The 21,580-nt window shown below is 39.5% G+C and overlaps 1 protein-coding gene across 2 annotated transcripts in view; it reads left to right on the forward strand.

Annotated features, from left to right (window-relative positions):
* NPAS3 (neuronal PAS domain protein 3) overlaps positions 1–21,580 on the forward strand; it is an 876,091-nt gene that overhangs the window by 113,134 nt on the left and 741,377 nt on the right. The window lies entirely within an intron of this gene.

A 21,580-nucleotide genomic window follows, 5' to 3' on the forward strand; every position in this document is an offset into this window, starting at 1 on the left:
AGTCCTCTGCCTTTGCTGCCATTTGCTTGGTCCATTACTTAACAGAATCTGCACTGTTGGTAACCAGGTGTTGTTACTATCACTGAAATAAACACTCTGCTCTGGGAAGGAAAGGCATTTTAATGTATCTTAGCTTGACTTGCATTGCTTTTGCTAAGAAGAAAGTTTTTGGTTTTTGTTTGTCTAACACAATAATCTAAATTGGAGTCTTCCCAAAATGAAAACATTTATGCTTTCCAGAAAAGTTATGAAATATTGATGGAAGCAACATTAACTTTTAATTAATTAAACCCCCCTATAGAAAATGTAAAGTAAGGTAAACATAATTTCACTGAAGGCATTAACCTTTCTGGATATACTTTTCAAGTATAGTTTGGTGTGTTTTTGTCTTCAAACTCTTCTTTTGCAATAGAGTTTCATTATTGAAAAAAGTACCCTTTTTCCTTAAACCTCCTTTCTGAATACAAGCTGGTGAGTTCTACTTTTATTTACTTCTCCAATTGGATGTAGAGCGTTTTCTTTCATGGTTTCCATTTTATAAAATATCAAGAAATCCTGGAGCCCCTGGAGGATGCTCTCTGAAATGGACGCAAAATGGGACTCTTTCCTGTATCTTTGCAACTTATTTATCTCTGGCTTTATTTCTTGTTAATCTGTTGTCTAGATAGTGTTATTCTCTCCGTCAGAATTAGTGTAATTATAATGCAGATTTTTTTCTGATGAATATTTTTTGAAAATTCTTATTATCTGTGAGTCATAATTACTGAGGCTCTTGGTGGTCAGGTTTCTGTAATTTGTTAGTGATTTTGTGGCTTTGTTGTGATTCGTGGATACTTTGAGGAAGCCTTTTGCTGTAGAAGAAGGGGGTCCTTTAAAGACCGTATTAAAGCAGCTGTTAATTGTTGACCATTCAGCCAACTGTTGTTCATTTGTAATTAAGCCAGTGTCACGTGTCTGACATTCCTGTCTACTTAGAGGCTGAGGTTTGTCTATTTAAACTCGCGAGAGGGTGGATGGCGTCTTCGTCTCCAGGAATTCAGTCCACAGCAAGGCTTCTCTTCTAACCGTAGGTGTCATCTGAAGGGCTTGCTTTTTTAAGAATTGGTGTTATTTGTTGTCAAGGTAGACACAGTAGGCAGCACAGCTGTGACTGCCAGAGAAAGTCACTAGCGGGATATTCATAACAAGGAAATATTGGCAAATAAATGATGAAGAAGGGGAGGAAATCCCTAAGATGTTAAATTGGAGCATTGTCACTGAGATGATTAATGGTGCTGTGTATTTTAGTGAAGATGCTTATCTGGATTGTCTTGAAACTATAGTGTACATTTAATAGCACCTATAAAAAAGCATGTGGTGCAAGAGCACATTGAAGAGAAAAAGCTGTGGATGCTGACTTTATTTTCCTGAGTGTTTTCTCCAGCTACACCTTTGGCTGCTGGTTATTGGAAAGCTGGTGTTAATATATATTATATATAGGAGTATGTATATTCTATATAATATATTTAATATTAGTCGGCCTTTAAATAGGTACCCTCCCTAGAGGATTGAAAATGTTTTGTGAAAAAGATGGGTATCTTTTCAACACTTTTTAGGGGTGAACGTTATCGGTAGAAGGGAAATGCTGATCTCTCAGATTTGCCTAGTCATCCTAGGCAGATGGGCAGTGCTGGCCATAAGGCTACAGTGGATAAACGGCCAAAGTTCCATCATTGATGGCTTTAGTACAATTAAAAAAAAACTTTTCCATTAATTTCTGCTGAAGGAGTGGCTGTCTTAGAAGACCCTCTAGCTTTCTGTGTCAAGCCATGAACATCCTGATTCTGTGTAATGAATTATCACTTGCCTTGAGGGATCTTTTATCAAGATGGCAGGTTCATCTTGGGGCAGTTACTTTAACCTTCTTGGGCCTCAATAATTACTACTAGACACAGGGCTAGACATAGACAAGAGACATATAATCCTATCTTCAATGAGCTTAGCGTCTAGTAGAGCACTGTTTTTTAATTTGGGGGGGGCCCTACTGGAATATTGGGGTATGAATCCAATATGGTGGATCAAGATCAGCTATTTAAAAATGAGATGGAAGATAATAGAAAATTTTAGTGCATTGCACTTAGGAAGAGTGTGTTTTATCTTGTGAGGCTTCCGGTTTTTATGTGTGTGTGTATGTGCACCTAAAACTGCACGTATGTGTGCACATGGGGTGTGGTTATCATTTAAAATATGTTTGTCACTGTTTTATATCCAAAAAAGATTGAAAGCCACTATAGTAGTTGGTAGGTAGACATGTAAACATAATGACTTATGGGTATTACATCAGTAAGTGTTCAGGGTACCGTGGGTTATAAAGAAATGGTCAGTCTGTGGAAAGGGTTGAGGACTGTCTGGTCTCTCATATCTAGGATGTGCTGGAGCCAACTTGGATAGGCTCTGGAGAGCAGGCTGTATGCTCATCTTTCCAACTCTTTGACCCCTGACCTCATACTGGTGACTTGAAATTGGGCAAAGTATTTCCACTATGGAAATTGGAAAATGCTGCAAATTAGACGCTTTCCTACCCCCACGTAGTTGTTAAATATTTACCAGCATATATCACTGAAGAGGAGTAATATTCCTTCCAACTGTAATTCTATGGCTTTATAATTATTGTGAATTATTTTACATTTTAAAGCATCTTATATGTTGCATTTAGATGTTACTGGGAATTATTAAAATAATTAAATCATTTCAATGATATTGAAGTTTAAAGTGCATAGGAATATGAAACCTGTGATTAATTATTTCAAAATGTCCATAATTTATGGTTTCAGAATAATGGTAGTTACCCTAACTTCTTACATTAAATGACTATGACATGGACAGTTTAAAACTTCATATGGTAATTGGTGATATTAAGTTTTTTGGCAAAGGGTAGGAATACAGTGTTTTCAAGAATGCTAACCACATTGTAAATACTTTATAAATTTCATTGCTTTCTGTTAAGCTGTCATTTCGCTAAGTACTGAAACTTTTAGATCCCAGACCCCTCTCTCCATTTTTAGCTCTCCTTATAGTTTGCAATAGTATCTTTAGATTTTAGTGAACCCATCTATAAAGTAGTAGACTGGATTGGGAGATGACATGGTTATTTGTAATTAAAACAGTTGTCTTATTTTTTTATATTTTCAATCATAAAAGTAAAAGTAGTATGGAGAGTTGGAAAAAAAGATATCCCCCTCCATAATAATTATGATAACTTTAAACTTTAGTTTTAAAGAAAGACGAGAAAATATTTGAGTCACAGGAAACTTCCCCAGACATGAGATGGAATTGTAGCAATAAATTCATCAAATTTACCTGTGTTAATATGTGATTGTGGGGAAAGATAACTAGGTAGGAAAGAATCAGCTGAGAAAGGCCTTTAGGGCCTTAAAGTTTGTCACAATTTAGCTATCTGGTTGGATACTTACTGTAGAGGGATTCGAGGAAGATTGGGCAACCTTGAAATGACTGCTGTTGAGCACAGCTTTAAGAGGAGTCTGAGGAGACTGGAAATTAAGTTACTGATATTTATTGAGCCTATGCTATGCCCTGTCAATAGGCACTGCTGTAACTATTTTGAACAAAGAGGTTTAACTCAGGGTTCCTAGTCTCAAAGTGCAGCCAAGATTGAGAAGTTGCTTGTAATTGACTAGACAGGTATCACGTAAAGAGAAGGAGACACTGGCAAGTTTGTGAGGGTTGTCTTTGTTTCCTGTCTTCTCCATTCCAAGCCCATCTTCCTCCTCTGTGAAATTCACTCCACCTGGATACCTGGGTAGTGTTTCATGCCTGGGTCTTTCCCCAAAGAGGCGGGGCATACATTTTTGTCTGTTCCCCTCATTGCGATCAGGTGTTGTTAACTGATAATGTTACTCTTCCATTTGAATTTTAATAAGCAACTCCAAGTAAAGAATTCAAGCAAAAAAGGGTGGCTTCTCCAACAGAGTAATTTCAGACAGCATGACAGGGATTGGAGAAATTAACCTGGGCCTGGAGGGACAAACCCAGAAGGAGGGTGTTCTTCTGTTCAGGACAGTATTGAGGCTGGCCTTTGCCACGAAGTAGGGGTTTGGAAATGGGAAGATTCAGACTCAGAAGAGGGAAGGAATTAACAGGGTCCAGGAGCAAGAGGAGGAGAATGAATGAAGAAAGAAGAAATTCACCAGTCTTCATCTGCTGTGTTGTGCCAGACAGAGTACTAACCACTTGCATGTGTCCCCCCAGTTAAGGAGAACAAGACAGGTGCCTTGTCAGGCAGGCTGCTGGGGGATAGACGGTCACCAGTGCTGAAGGGGAGGGAAAGGTCAAGGGGGCTCCAGTGGCAGCAGCAAGTTCTTTTACTGGTTGTTTAACCCGATTGATTGATTGCTATTATACTGGCTCCTCATCCCCCACCTCATGCACATTAGAATAATTTACACCAGTTGCGTTTGGATCAGTAAATACCTAAGAATTGAGAAAAGAGAAATATACAGTGAACTTCATAAAGAGCTCTAATAGAATCTGCATGTTAAACAGATGTTGAACTTTGTAGCAAGAACTGCTTCAAGCCTTTCAACATCCAGATGAATTCTGATTTCCACATCATGCCTTTCAGACCTCAGCATGGTTTCTGGTGGTTTCTCCCAGTTAATTTTAGCATCACACCAGTGATTTTTGCCTGCAAATGACTTGAAGTAGCATATCTTGGTAATGTGATGGCATAAGAGTGTATTATTTAGGACTAGCTTTAAAATGAACTAATTTATTCATTTAACGAATGTATTTTGATTGTCACCCACGAGTCAGGTGCTGTTTTACACAAACTAGTCAAAGGGGTGACTAAGAGACTTCTGCCCTCCAGAAGCCTAGAAGACTGAGATGTAAACAAGTAATTGGGGTTCCATGTGAGAGGTGCCTCTGGTGAGATGAGTGCAAACTGTGGAAGTGGTGTCATGCAAGAGGTATTTTTAATAGTCAAGGTGGGCCCTGGAGTCTTCATGGTGGAGGAGATACCTGATTTGGGGAAGGGGTGCCTGAGGTAGTGATTTAGGCTAAAAGAAGAGTATTGTGTAACAGGTCACTAATGGCACATGTCAGGAGTGGAGGGCTGGGGGAAAGGTGACAGTTAAGGTTGGAGAAGAAAGAGGAGCAAAGGCATTTAGTAGATTGCCCTCCTGTGGGGCCCTGGGGGCGGTTTTCAGGAGGGGCGGAGTGTGGAACGGACTGCCTGTTAGAGAACAGCTCTGGAAGCAGCTTAGACCTGAGGCAGGAAACCTGCTGCGGAGTGGCCCATGGCCTCAGCGCCTCCTCTGTTTAGAAAGTTATTGAGTGTGCTTTGCGTGGAAGAGTATGCAGTCATCCTGTGTTTGTTAGTTTGAAGTTATTTTTGATTTGTAAACATCTTGGAGGACTCTCCCAATATGAAATGCAGTTCAGGACCTCTCCACAAATTCACTGCTTTTCTTGGCTTGAGGTGCTCCATATTTACCTTTCTCCTCACAGACCGCTTGTAATTCAAGATAAAGGAATGCCAGAGAGTAAAAATGGACAGGCACAGGAGGCATGGTTTAAAATGAGAGAATATTAATTGGCTTCACCAGAGTGTATATTTTCATTATGAGAGAAGTGACTGCCTAGATTTTTAAAAATAATTGGTTAGTGACACACCTGCAGTATGTATGAGAGCTGTAGAAACTTGAGAACAGAAAGTAAAGGTCAAGGTTACAGGAATAGGGCTACAATGAGCCTTTTGTAGGCATGCTGTTCAACTACAGTGTTCAAAATCGCTAACCGGTGGTTTCAGAGAGGATCAGAGACTAATGTGCTTGTGCCCAGATTTAAAAAATAATAGAGCAAACTAACCTATAAACTGTGGTTTTAATAAATTGTCTTCACCTTAAGAACAGCTTGTTCTGTGTGTTGTGTGTAAAGGTGGCTTTAGTGAATTTTTGGTCTTAGTTTATGCATCAGAGTAGAAGAATTATGCTTTAGTCTAATTTAGATCCACAAGTCCACGCAATAATATTTAATCATTGCTAGAGAAAGCTTAACCTCCTGGAAATGGATCTGAGTTTGATCCTAGCCCCACAATTATCTTAGATGTGGGACAGTGGCCAAGTTACTTAACTCTTTAAGCTTGTTTTCTCACCTCTAAAATGGAGGCAAAAATGATAATTATCTCATAGTTGTTTTGAGGATCAATGTGATGATAAAGATGATAATGGCTAACATTACTAATCTTTTACCAGATACTGATGTCTGGCAGTGGGCTAATAGCTTAATATATATATGTTTTAAAAGTCTTTACAATAAACCTAGGCACTAGGTATGTTTATTACCACCATTTTACAGATAACTTATAGAGTAGCTCACTCAAGGTTAAGAAGGTAGGATATGGTGGGATTTGGATCAGCATCACTAAATTGTGGCTCACTGGCCACATCTGTTGCCCCTTCCCACTGCCGTTTTTGTAAATAAAGTTTTATTAGAACACTTCTACACCCATCCACTTATGCACTGTCTATGTATGCTTATGTGCTGCCATGACAGAGTTGAGTAATGGCGACGGAGACCATATGGCCCACAAAGCCTCAAATGTTTCCTGTGTGGCCCTTTACAGAAAAAGTTTACTGACCCTTGCATTAGACCTCCAGTCTGTCTGACTGCAGAGCGTAAGGTCTAAACCACAAAAACATTTACTATGGTGCTTGGCATATAGTAAAAACTCACTAAATGAGCAGTACTTTGTTACTCATCTAACTTAGTGTACAACTATTCACCTCATAGAGCTCTTGTTTACAAAATGGAAATAATCATTTAGCCTCCAGCAAGATAAGCCATTATGACTATGGAAATGTTGAGGAATTTAACGTTCCTAAAGGAACATATCCTGAGCTGTGTGTTAAATTTGCCATTTATTACCATGTGTTATGTAATATAGTTGCAAGAATTTCCACTTTCATAGCATTAAAAATACAGTATTTCATTATAAGGAATAATTGTGAACTTTAGTGAAAATTCAGGATCACTGTTAATTTCATACACCAGAAAATTTCATATGCTTAGGAAGATTATATTTTCTTAAATTTCCAGTGGAAAATACATTAAAATGGAAATGCCACTTAAAAAGTATTATGATCTGTGTTAAAAGTATGTATAAGCTTACAGAAGAAAAAATGCAACAGGATTTTTTATCCACTTAAATGAGAAGATACATAATCAGCATACCCCCCTTAAGAGTCTTACCAACAACCAAGGGAAGAGATTGTTTTCAACTTTACTCAGAACTTTTATTTCCATGTATTTGTCTATTGATTCAGGGAATTCCCTGTCCTCTGCTCAGTAATGACCTTGGATTTGTGTTACTTTGGAGCTTATTGAATACACTGTGGCAGGACATCAACTTGTGTTAAGGGGATACTCTTGGAATTACCTTTCATTAAGTCCAGTGCCATGGCTCTGGGTTGGTGGCCTGGGGGGTGGGTTGCGATTCCTAGATGAGTTATATTGTTTTCTCTTGGAAAAGCTCTTTTTGAATAGAGATGCAACACATTTCATTCCAGAGCATTTAGAAAATGCATATAAACATAAAGAAAAAAACATAGCGCTTGTAATTGCACCACCCACAGACAGCTACCATTAACAATTTGGTGTCTATCCTTATATATAATTGTGTTTATAAGCATGTCATCTTTGATAGTTCTATATCCACATATATAGGTTTTCCTTGTGAATCCATCCACAAGTTGCCTCAGCTGGCAGATATCTGGGGCCAAGTGTTCTAATTTGTCCACAAGCAATTATTTAAGGGAAGTTGGAAACTAGTCAACTTCCATATAGAAACTACTTTCTGCAGAGATTTGCTGTCTTACACAATGTATATTTTTTCCTGTTGCAGTTTGCGTTTCCTTTCTGAACTTTTACTACTTTCTTGTGTGGGGAATTTAAATTCTTTTGTTAGAAAAAAGAAGAGAACTCTAGCAAGAACTAGTGATAAAATTTTCAGCAGAAAAATCCTTCTCTATCCTCTCAGTATTTTTATCTAGAGAGTCCATCATTGGAAAGTTAGAGGATGAAGCCAACGGTGAGAAGGGTATAGTGGGCTCAAGAAACGTACAGCTTTTTAAAAAAAATTAATTAATCAATCTTATTTATTTATTTATTTAGGCTGCGTTTGGTTTTCGTTGCTGGCTTTCTCTAGTTGCCGCAAGTGGGGGCTACTCTTCGTTACAGTGCATGGGCTTCTTGCGATGGCTTCTCTTGTTGTGGAGCACGGGCTCTAGGTGCGCGGCCTTCAGTAGTTGCAGCGCGTGGGCTCAGTAGTTGTGGTTTGCGGGCTCTAGAGTGCAGCTTCAGTAGTTGTGGCGCACGGGCTTAGTTGCTCCGCGGCATGTGGGATCTTCTCGGACCAGGGATCTAACCCGTGTCCCCTGCATTGACAGGCAGATTCTTAACCACTGCGCCACGAGGGAAGTCCCATACAGCTTTTTTTAGATCAGAATATGTACATGTATGAGAGGTAACCGTTAAGTGATTAGACGGAGTTTTCTGGCTACTTTACAAACTCATTCTCTCACATGCCACATCTGCTACATCAATCCTTAGGCTGCTTAAAAAGAATGCTACTTACTGTGTTCAGCATTGAGATGTTTTCACCTAGTTCTCAAAGCAGAGAGAGGTCTGGTTTCTGGGAGGATTTTGGCTCAATAACCAGAGTGTAAGGAAAGTATACTTGAGTGATTTTCTGTTGGCCAACTTGAGACCATTGTGATTCACATATTAGTGTGAGGATTCTTTGGAATTGAGCGCTTGGTATTTATGTGATTAAATAGACTATTGTCGTATCTTATTTAAAACCTTATTTCCCTTCCCTTCCCTTCCTTCAGCTCATTTATAAAGGCTCCCTGCAGTAAAATCCTTTTTATCGAGAGAGTCCATCATTGAAAGGTAGAAAGTTAGAGGATGAAGCCAATGGTGAGAAGGGTATAGTGGGCTCGAGAAACGTACAGCTTTTTTAAAAAAATTAATCTTATTTATTAAACCCAACGCAGTAGTATTTATATAGAAGATTTTATATATAGGGCCTCACTCTTTGCTTTTTCTCATTAGGTACCAATGACAAGAGGCCTGTTTCTCTCTCTAGCAATTCTCATCCCTTGCATTTCAACCAACATAAGCTTCCATAACAGCCTCATTTCCTTGACTATTGCCTGTCATGGGGGCTCAGAGTGAATCACAGCCAATTGCATGCCTTGACCTTTAAACCAGAAGAGGTGCACGATCTTTTTGATTCTTCTCTTTGCTTCCACTCTCCAACCACACTAACAAAATTGGTTTAGGAGTGAAATTGAGTTGGCATGGCTCTGTTGGGCACGGTCTCCCATTCCATATGCTTTAGACACCAGCTGGATCTCCTGGTGAAGAATTAACATTTGCAGTGCAGGATGCCCTTGCCATCAGAAAGCAGAGCTTTCCTAGGAAAGCCTTTGTAAGCCAAAATGATGTAAAGGGAAGAAGCAATTACCTTAGGACCCATTTTGCTAACATATGCACAAAATAAATGGAGATGAAGACACATGCTCACAAACACAGTTCAAAGGTATGAGGGTTTGATGCTGAGATGCAGAGCGTAGTTCCTGGGGAAGGAACTTGGTGCCTCTCACTGCTCAGGGTGAGCTCCCTGCCTCTGTAACTTCTCACCGCACAACAAACACTGAAGGCTATTTTCACTTTTGCCTTTTCCCCAAATGTGAAAGTCCTCTTCCGATTTCTTTCAGTTATTGAAAACAGGTACTAATGTAGTCTTTCATAAAAGCAAAGTGGTGTAAAGCAAATTTTAGAAAAGCGGGGGATGCCTGTAATAACAGGGTGGTCTTTGCTCACTTCCAGGGAAGCAGCATGCTTTTCCAGGGACTGCCTAACTACTTGATGGCTTGCAAGGGGAAAATAAGCAGCAGCTCCAATTCTCATCCCCTGGAGAAATTCACCAGGTGTCCTAAGTCTTGAATTAATATCAGTGAAAGCAGTGGTGGTCATGTCACCATGTTTTTAAAAGGAGAGATTTGGAGACACATCTAGTGGGGATGAAAGTGGAGGGTAGGGGAAATTCTTGAGTTCTTGTAAAATTGACGATCTATAAATTCATCTGTTAGCAAGATTGTTTACCCTCTTTTCTGAATGCTGCTTGCCCAAAGCTAGTATCAATTTATATGAGGCTGGTAGGAATGAAGAATGCTGTTTTGTCTTTTTTTTTTTTTTTTTTTTTTAAATTTAGCGCACTTGTGAACTGCCTTGAGGAAGGGGAGACTAAACTAAAGTTATGGGCGGGCAGATTTTAAGTAGCATATTTTAAAAAATAATAAATTTATTTATTTTTGGCTGCGTTGAGTCTTCATTGCTGCGCGCAGGCTTTCTCTAGTTGCGGCGAGCAGGGTCTACTCTTCGTTGTGGTGCATGGGCTTATTGCGGTGGCTTCTCTTGTTGAGGAGCACAGGCTCTAGGTGCGCGGGTTTCAGTAGTTGTGGACACAGGCTCAGTAGTTGTGGCTTGCGGGCTCTAGAGCACAGGCTCAGTAGTTGAGGCACACGGGGCTTAGTTGCTCCATGGCATGTGGGGTCTTCCTGGACCAGGGATCGAATCCGTGTCCCCTTCATTGGCAGGTGGATATCTTAACCACTGTGCCACCAGGGAAGTTCAGTTGTGTATTTTTATAAGGATCTAGTGGCAAGTTTGGTTCACTTGCACCACAGATACCTTTATTGGCTCTGTTCAGGAGAAATTTGCAGGACACAAATGACTGCTGTGGTACAGAGTGTCCTCAGAATTCGAGGCTCTGAGACATAGACAATACAGCTGGATTTATTCTGCCATCAAAAGGAAATACCCATTGATGCTGAGGCCTTTCATTGTGAGGCTAAATTGATCTTTCTGCAGACAAGAGAAGTTTTAACTCTTGATAATGAAATTAGGTTTCAGTTTCACCATTCTTTTTTTTTTTTTTTTTTTTTTTTTTGGTGGTACGCGGGCCTCTCACTGTTGTGGTCTCTCCCGTTGCGGAGCACAGGCTCCGGACACGCAGGCTCAGCGGCCATGGTTCACGGGCCTAGCCGCTCCGCGGCATGTGGGATCTTCCCGGACCGGGGCACGAACCCGTGTCCCCTGCATCGGCAGGCGGACTCTCAACCACTGTGCCACCAGGGAAGCCCAGTTTCACCATTCTTGCTTCTGTGTTGGCGGGTTTTCCATATCTAGTAATACAGATGCGGTAATTGATTAGCTGAAATCAGAAGGAAAGGAAGTAACAGGTTACAACTGTGGTGTTCTGTGGTTTTTTAGGCATTATGATAATTGACCCAAATAACCACTTTTGAAGTAAGTAAGTAGTATACTAATTTTGCACTGAAGAAAATGAAGGCTCAGAGATGGTAGGCCAGTTGCTCGGTTTACACAGCTAATAAAGTTTAATCTGGTGACTATTATAGCAGAATAATCTGAGTCAGTCTGGCCCAGCAGTTTATCCCCTTTAAACAGAATGATGTGGCCCTTTGGAGCAGGATGATAGTTTTCCTCAGAAGAGCATTCATCCTCTACTGAAGGATAGTCTAATGAAATCTATTGCTGCAAAAGAATAAGACTCTGAGGAACTTAAAGCCTTACCTGTAGAGGAGGGAAGTTTCTTATATTTGAACATTAGTCACTTAAACATTCAGTGTCCTTTGTGTTCCCAGCTGTGTACCCTTGAGTGTGGAGGCAATTAGGTCTCCCCTTTGGAAACTTCATCTGCTGTTACACTGCAGTTATCACACAGAAATGGATGAATCCAAAACTTTTATATCAAGCCCTACCTCTTTCCAAGTTCAAGTTTTATATTTCTAAACTGCTTGATGTCTCTGCTTGTGATCCACTTTATATCAACCTCTGCATCTAAAGACCAACAAATTTGCAAGCACTTCTTGGTGTTTCCCAATTGATCCTCAAAGCAACCCAGTGAACAGTATTTTATCTCCATTTTACATGGAAAAAACCTTAAACCAAGCAAATGAACAAACAAAAAGCCCTCGAGTCCTAGAGATTAAGAGATTTGAAGAGTTTCACATGATGGCAGTATGGCCTGGCCCTCCTGCAAAGAGAGACATTCCTGATCTCCCATTCTAGGGCTCTCTCCAGGACAGAGCAGCCGTTCTCCCAGAAAAGATCTTCACATCTTCCTTAGAATGTTCCTCTCCTACCCTGTACTTCTTTTGCTTTATATTAATTTTTCTAGTCTATCAGGTTTGCTCTTGGAATCATCTTCTATTCTACCTCTCTAGTCTGAAATACCCTGCTTATAGCATGATTTAAAAATAATTCTCTTTTTCCATATCCTTAATCTAAGCTCTTATTTCATTCCTAGATTGTTGCGGTCTCCCCCTTACTCTTCTTATCTCCCATCTCATTCAGTTTTTTTAAAAAAATTAATTTATTTATTTTTGGCTGCTTGGGTCTTCGTTGCTGCACGCAGGCTTTCTCTAGTTGCGGTGAGCGGGCTTCTCATTGTGGTGGCTTCTCTTGTTGTAGAGCACGGGCTCTAGAGCGCAGGCTCAGTAAGTTGTGGCGCATGGGCTTAGTTGCTCCGCGGCATGTGGGGTCTTCCTGGTCGGGGGCTCGAACCCGTGTCCCCTGCATTGGCAGGAGGATTCTTAATCACTGCATCACCAGGGAAGCCCTCATTCAGTTTTATTAAGTACTTGAGTTTACTGTACACAAAGTACGTTGCAAGACAGTACAAATTTTCCTTTCTGGGCTACCTTATAAATAGTTATCAGATTAAAGTAATGTTTCTAGCATATTTCCTTGCTCAAAATCATTGACTATTCATTCTCACCACATGGTGTCTATAGCTTAGTATTTAAAACCCACCAGTCTTGCTCTAGTTTGCCTCCCCTTCTCCCCCAAGGTCTTTCTCAATCCAGACTCTCTGCTCCTGTCTGTGAAACGTGTCCACTTACTCGTGTTAGGTACAAGACATGCACTATCTCTGTGCCTTGGCTTTATCCACAGTGGTTTCTTTCCTCTCTTAATTCAACACATTAATTGGGTACGTTCTATAACTAGGAACTATTGTTTGGGATATGTCAATGAACAAAGACCAAAATCTTCGCCCTCCAAGTTCGAGGGCATTAGAGACAGGCAGTAAACAACAAATGTTGAAAACCAAGTAGATCACATAGTCTGTTTGGTGGTCAGTGCTATGGAACAAAAATACAGGTTAAGAAGAAATTAGGGGTGTTGAGGTGAAGTTTTTGGTATGGTTTCAAATAGGTGAGGCTCCATTTAAAAGTATGACATTTTCCTCCAAGGATGTGAGGGAGTTAAGCATCTGGATACGCAGGGGAAGATACTCTAGGCAGAGTGAAGGCTTTGTGGCTCAAGGGTTCTTGATGTGTTCAAAGACCACAAGGAGGACAGTGTGGTGGGGTCTGTATGAGCAGGGAGGACAGTAGCAGGAGACAGTTCAGCGAGGTGATAGGTCCCACATAGGAACCTGGCAGGCCATGTAAGACTTTTGGCTTTTACTCGAAATGGGGCCTTGGGAAGATTTTTGAATTGAGGAGTAATGGGACATAATGTAATTTTTAGGATCAGTCTGGCGGCTGGCTGAGCATGTGCTTCAGGGGGATGAGGGTGGAAGAAGGGAGACCAGATTGGAGACTATGACCATAAGCAAGGTGGCTCATACCAATGGTGTAGAAGTGGAGGTGGTGAGAAGACTTAGGATTCTGACCTATTCTGAAGGAAGAGCCAACAGGATTTCCTGATGGAGTGGATTGAGGGGAGATAGAGAAGAGAGGGAAGTCAATATTGAGCCCAAGATTAAATCCTCATGTGTCATTTACTCTGTATCACATGTTTGGGGGCACTCAGTCATATATATGTAAATATATACCTTTAGGAACTCATACACAGAGTGGAGAGGCATGACATAAACTTACAAAAGTTAAAGGATAAAAGAGTGTGTGGGTGTGTGTATGGATAATATCTTCTCAATAAAATTGCAAGTTCCTTAGAGATGTTAATTCATTTATTTACTCCACAAATCTTCTTAAGGTGCTTATTAAAGGCCAGTGATTGTCTTACCTCTTCAGTAGTGCTAAAGGCAATTAGAGGCAACTTCAGTGTAGAGGGTAAGTGTACAGGCTCTGATGGAGACTGATGTGTGCAAACCCTGGTTCCACTGTTTTTTGCTGAGTGATCTTGAATAAGTTACATAAGCTCTCTGTCCCCCATTTTTCTCTTCTGAGTAATGATAATAGTCTCTCTCATAGGGTTTATCATGGAGAATAAGTGTACTAATACATGTAACTTACTTAGAACAATGTCTGGTACATACTAAATGCTCAAAAACTGTTTACCATTCCTAAGTAAATGTTCAGGTAAAATTAGTTAAAAGAGGATTAACATTTGGAATGACTTTCCTCCTTTAAACACCCGTATTCAAGCCCGCCAGGCCTCATGGATAATGTGAATAATAAGGTCTCGTATTAAGCCTTGCTCTCTAGCTGATGGTTAAAAAATAAAATGGGAGAATTGTATTATGATCAGTCTGATTACCTGTCTCTTTTCAGGGGTGGACATGGAGTCTGGTCAACATCCCCTTCTGGGTACCTTTGATTGACAGACTGACAGACAGCTTTTAAATACCTAACACATAAAAAGATCAGTATTTTCTTATTATTTTTTAGCTTAAAATGTTGAATGTGTATTAAAATGAGAAAAATAATTTTCAGGATAGACATGACTTTCCTAGTACATAAAAGCAAGGAGATCACATCAAGAAGGGAATAATATTTTTTTGTCCAAGTACAGGAAATTACTATTTTCCCCTCCATGTTTATGTTTTGATACTCAATATCTCTTCTTTTCCCCCTCATGTGGTTGTTCATCCTTTCATTTCTCTTACTATCAGCAGCTAATATGGGCTCCAAATCCATGAAGGAGCAATGCTTTGCTGCTATGGAATTCATGCAGACATCTTTAGTGTCAGGGGTGGTTTGAAGAGCAGCTTAATTCAGCTTTTATTGTGCCTGGTACTTCAGCGAGGCACTGAGGTTCTGTTTGAGCTCAGTATTCCTGATCCCACTCTATACATCATAGATGGCAATGCAGACAGTGACTGTCAATGAATAACAGGTAAATATTGAACAGGGAAGCCCTTTTGATTAACTTTGTGGATCATTATTTGAAAGTAGCTTGCATCGGAACAGCTCCATCACTCATGATCATAGCACAAGGCATAGGGGTCAGAGCATCAACCTGCTGGTTGGAAAGCTGAGGTTGCATTCTTTGTTCTGTACCTGGTCCTGCATTCATGCAGTGGTGGACTAATTACAACTATCCAATGAGCAGAATGGTGACTGTTTAGCCCAATAGAAATGCAAGATATTTAAGATGATAAAGCACAAAGAATGCTCAAGAGAGACTGTGCTATGTTGATATAAACATATTAAAGCATATTTATAATAACTTTTTGAAGTATATAACAGTATGGGTGCTCTTAATTTTTTATCCTGATTCAGAAGTCTTTTTTCTAATATGGAATTTAGACAGTTATGGCAGACTGAAAGTGAATTTTTGGTCTAGTGTGTGCTGAAAATAAGTAATTTCAGCATCTGTCCTCTTTCCTAGATTTTAGTCCATACCACCTAACGGGCACAAATTGCCCCCATGGGACATTTACCCAGAAGGTTGTTACATAATCTCTCTGCTGTTTACTGAGTGATTCTGATCCAACCATTGAGCATCATGGTAAATTAATAGTTTATCATCTTTGGAACAACACCATTATCATTATCGAGCTTCCATCAAAGAAGATGCCCAGAACTTGGTAAAAAGACATAGGTGGTGGGGCTTCCCTGGTGGCGCAGTGGTTGAGAGTCCGCCTGCCGATGCAGGAGACACGGGTTCGTGCCCCGGTCCGGGAAGATCCCACATGCCGTGGAGCGGCTGGGCCCGTGAGCCATGGCCGCTGGGCCTGCACGTCCGGAGCCTGTGCTCCAGGCCACGACAGTGAGAGGCCCGCGTACTACCAAAAAAAAAAAAAAAAAAAAAAGACATAGTTGGGATTGAACAGAAAAGGACAGTTTTCTGCTCTCAAGAAACTTTTCTAGATCACCACTTACATGGTCGTAATAAAAAGATACAGAAAAACCATGATTAGATTATTCAGGCATCTTGAGGAGAGTCCCAATTCAGTGGCCAAATGGGCAGTTCCAGAAAGTTTTCATAAAGTTCACATTTTGGAGTGAATCTTTTAGTTGAGTCTTTCCATCATGTTGAAATACAGAAATGTTCAGAAACTAAGTGCAATAGTTAAAATTATTAAAACAACCAATGAAAATCTATCTCCTTATCATTCTAGAGCAATAGTTTAAAGGTAGGCATTTTATGATGTTTTAAATGTATAATTACATTTTAAATTCCCTTAATTACATGGATTAATGCCATTGTTACTTGCTGTTAAACATTTATGAACCACAAAAGTGACAAAATTAAAGAGTGTTGGATGGAGTCTTAATTTTATGTGTCACTTAAGTGTTAATCTCATACAACCAACATAACAGCCAAAAAACTGAAAACAAATTTATTCTGAAAATTATTTGAATAAGAAGTACACTATAAAGTGGTTATGCTAACTAGAACTATAAGCTACATGTTTCTGTCACATTTCTGAGGAAGAGATTCTTTATTGGTATCTTTTTAAAAGTGTGTTTCAATTTTGCTTTTAAATGAACAGTGGAAAATATATTAATATTCTTGCTCTTTAAATGTAATGTTCTGGACTAATCGACGGGAACATCCTCACCGTGCCACCCCCGCCAAAAAAAAAAAAAAAAAACCAAACCAGGAAAGGATTTAAAAATTCATTTAGAAAATAGTCTTGATTAGGTAAGTATTACAAAGGAATATATTAGAAATCACTGTATTACATTATGAAATATAGGTAAACCTATAATATGCATGCAAAATGCACAATAAACTGCAAACCTAATATAACAAACGTGAAATTTCTTTACAATAGAGAAACACTGAATACTTAAAGAGCAGTATGGGCTACTGTACTTGTCTTTTTCCCAAGGGGTCTCAGGATCTAAATTTGGATGAGGTTCCAAGAGAACATGTGTTGGGTGGTCCCATCCTAACCCACACCACAAAGCTAGAACATAATTTGTCATAAATCTTTGGATATATGGAACAAGGGGGTTGCCCTGGGTCAGGCTGGAATTGGCAGGACTGTGTGGAAACGTGCCCACATAGCATGGAATCTAGCAGAGCCACTACTCCTAGGCCTTTGGTTTTCTTGAAATTACAGGTAGTGAATTCAACATCCAGTCTCTGCCTTTATAGAATAGGAACCTTGGGACACAGTATTCTTTCATGTAGACTTATTTGTGATCCATATTATAATTTGTATTTTAGTTATAAGAAAAATTATAAAAATATAAATATATACAATAAAAGCATATGTATCAGTTTTTTAATTTAAAAGTTTCCTAATAATTTCCACAACTTAAAAAGAATTTTACGTTTATACCCTCAACAGGAAATAGAATGCACTAGACAAGGAGTTTTTAAACAATGGTGACATCATTGCTGTCTTTTAATATTCTATTTTACCCTTACTAGGCAATCTGGTAATGTTTGGGGGGAAATGGAATATGTTGGGGGAAGATATGGTAGTTTTGAAAGTTATTTGGCTCCATTCAGGAACAAATGTTCATTTGTCAAGGAAATATTTATCATCTCTTTGTGAGAAACTGTGGGCATTCCTCAGTCTCAAGGAAGTTTCAGGCCATCAGTGGAACGCAGAAATAGAATAATTTATTGATTCAATAATTGTTTACTGAATACCTACGAAGTACCAGGCATTGTCCTAGGCCCTAGGTATTCAGTGATAAACAGGACGTCCACAGTTCCTATGGCATGGAGTTTATACTTGATCTAGGAGGGCAGCCAATATGCAAAATCACATATGTGATTTTCCAAAGGTAGTGCTCTATAGTATGAAGGAAATTAAATCAGTATGAGGGGATGGAGTATGACAAATGCTTTTCTTAGAAGACAGAGAATGTTAAGTGCCTTAAGAATGGTATCAGTCTCTAAGTTCTCTGCAAGTCCAGGAGAACAAGAGCATTTATGGCTGTGGGGAATTGGGAAACTCTTTTTGGAGAGGCTGAAACTTAAGCTGGTCCTTGTTGGATGAGAAGGAACAAGTCATGTTTGTATATGACAGGATGGAAATAAGAGTTTCTGTTCAGAATTTACTAGAAATGAGAAGGGGACCTTTATAGGACATTGAAGGAAAAGAGAGGAATTTGGGTTTGGCATTTTATGTGGTTTCAATTAAATGAAGGGTTTGGGCTGAGAAATAGTGGAGTATGTGGGATTTTTCTAGCCTCCGTGTTTGCGTGGAGTGGATGAGAAAGAGGCCACCTGACGGGCTGTTACGACAGTGAAGAAGTGAGAAGACTGTAAATTTTCTGTTTGGGCAAGCAGTGACTATTTCAAGATTTATTTAAGGGCTACTATGTGAACATGGGTTTGGGTGGATGGACCATGTGATTTCCTGATTCATGAAAGTGGTTTGCAGACCAGAAAGTTTGAGAATCGCTGTCCTAGGTCCAGTATGCTGGCTGTGGTTTACGTGATTACCTACATTCTTCAACAGGATTTGATCAGGAAATACTTGAAAAATTAAATATCAACAGAGCACCAAGAAGAACTCATCAGATAACAAACGTTTTTTGGGCATACATAGGCAGCCAAAAATGGTTGCATAGATGAATTACTTATAAAAGATAGGGCTACGACTTGACCCATATCTCATCATGTAAGAAACAAATACATGTTAACATTATAGGATAGGGATGGATAACATAAACTAGTGATCAGCAAATAATGACCTTCAGCTCTGTTTGTTAGTAAATGTTGCCTGTGAATCAAGGTTCCAATCAAACGTAACGCATGCACGTTACAGGTGATGGTGCAGGAATGACACATCATTTTTTAAAGATAGATCACTGCATGAGAGCAATGATGTAGATGTGTTTGCTAATGACAGAACCAGCTTGTGTGATTAGTATTCATTTTTTGACAACCACCATATTGAAGGGAGGTTTTCCATAACATTTTTCTGATCTGTTGACTATGAACTTCAAGATTCACACTCTTATTAAGTTGATTCCTACCTTCATCTAGATAAACAGTAGAGAAGGAAAAATCCCATTTTAATCATAATTTCCTTAGACTTTGTAATTGAAGTGTTGTATTTTATTTTTTGACTCAATATACAGGCCCCCCTTATCCATTGTGTAAGTGAAGGTTTTCACCTTTTTAAATAATAAGGGTATGTTAATTATTGGAGTGCACAAATCCTAGCAGTAACCCCCCTTTTGCAGGAATTCTGATAGTTTTTGTACACTGGTTTTTGTAGAAATTCTGACTTGACTTTCAAGGTTTAGTGCACTTATTGCTAAAAATGATGTTTGATTTCTAAAAGCTATCTGGGTTAACAGGATCTTCATAATGTCCTTCTATATTTTCATCAAGTTTAAAGAACATGAGTTTGAGTATCCTGAAAGGGAATCTGACTCTCTTGTTAGCAATATGTTAAGCAACTAAGCTTGCATCATTTAAAAATATTTTTATTCTTCTGTTTGGAGATCATCTTTTTTTTTAACCTCATAGATATTTTTGTGTACTTAAAATTCTTCATGACCTTCCTTTCCAAGGTATGTCCTGCACTTGCTATGTTTTCTCTCTTTTTACCTTAGCTCACAAAGCTGATATCACTGTAGTACAACTAAGGCTTCCGTTAGTTGAGCTTCCATGGTCTCTGGTCCACCTACCAGTCTCTGCAGGCTGCTGGAACACATTTCATCACAGCCTCTGGTAGTCACAGAAACAGTTGGAAAACTGCGTCCTTTATACTAAATATTGGCCACCAAGCTGGCAAAAGGGGAGAACTTACAACCATAAGTTAACTTCTCTAAAATATTGTTAGGGAGGCAATGATTTATTGAATGTTAATAAACAACTTTATAATTTAGTAACTCTTTTTTTTTTTTTTGCGGTACGCGGGCTTCTCACTGTGTGGCCTCTCCCGTGGCGGAGCACGGGCTCCGGACGCGCAGGCTCAGCGGCCATAGCTCACGGGCCCAGCCGCTCCGCGGCATGTGGGATCTTTCCAGACTGGGGCACGAACCCGTGTCCCCTGCATGGGCAGGTGGACTCCCAACCACTGCGCCACCAGGGAAGCCCAAGATTTAGCTTTGTATTTTATTAATTGGTGGAATCACATTGAGTTATTTAAAAAGTTACCTTAGTCTTCAAATCTTTCACATCTCTATGGGTCTATCCTCAGCTAATGAAGCAAGCATGCAGTTTTTGGTAATATGCATTTTTACGTTGTCTATAATTGTTTCTCACTAGACTCGAAATAGCATTAATTAAGAGAAAAAAACCCTGGTCTTGTCTTTCTATTGCTACCTCTCCCTCAGCACTCCCTGGAAACCTAAAAACAAGTTGGGTCTTTTGTCATCAGACAATTTCAATGAATAGAGGTTGATAACCAAAAATAAGACTTCACATCCTAAGAAAAAAGTACAGGAGAATTGTAGAGCTGCATAGAGTACTGCACGAGAATCCTGCCTTAGAAAGTGGAGAGCCTTGTGCTGAAAAGCCACTGAGAGCCCCTGAGTGGGGGAATTTTGTTTTTCTGTAGATAACATGTTACCAATTACATCAAGAAGAGTATAGACGTCTTGTTAGTTGATAAATGGAGGTTGGAATCCTTTTCTAGGTTATTTTATGGTATTTGTTCACAATATTTACCTTCCTAAATTGATTCAGCATAATCTTCACCTCAGCTTTCCTACATTTCTGGAAGACATAAAGATAATGTGGTACTTTTATGAAGCCTTACATGGCATCGAAAAACTGGTTTTTGCCTTAGCTCAGCAGAGCAGCACGATTATATTAACATAGAGTTTGGAACATTTGAGTTCCCATAGGGTACAGAGTGTGGCTGATATGACATGACTTGCCTTCAACAGTTGTTTTAACAAGATATCATTCCTATACAATATACTGAGCTGAAAGGCATAACTGAGTAATGTTAGCAAGAAACACTGTTGGCAAAATTCTTGACTTTCCTCTTTATCTGATTAATCCAAAGCAATGTATCACTTACAAAAAGAAGTATTTTCAACTGAATATATATGACATATTTATTTTTCAAATGTCTATAACTTTACAAAAACTATTTTTCAAATGTCTATAACTTTACAAGAACTATTTTTGGTGTGTGTTTTTTTTTTTTTTTTTTTTTTTGTAGTTACGCGGGCCTCTCACTGTTGTGGCCTCTCCTGTTGCGGAGCTCAGGCTCCGGACGCACAGGCTTAGCGGCCATGGCTTATGGGGCCCAGCCGCTCCACGGCATGCGGGATCCTCCCGGACCGGTTTTTTTTTTTTTTTTTTTTTTTGTAGTTAACGCGGGCCTCTCACTGTTGTGGCCTCTCCCGTTGCGGAGCTCAGGCTC

Source organism: Physeter macrocephalus, chromosome 11 (genome assembly GCF_002837175.3).
Source record: "Physeter macrocephalus isolate SW-GA chromosome 11, ASM283717v5, whole genome shotgun sequence".
Taxonomy (NCBI): domain Eukaryota; kingdom Metazoa; phylum Chordata; class Mammalia; order Artiodactyla; family Physeteridae; genus Physeter; species Physeter macrocephalus.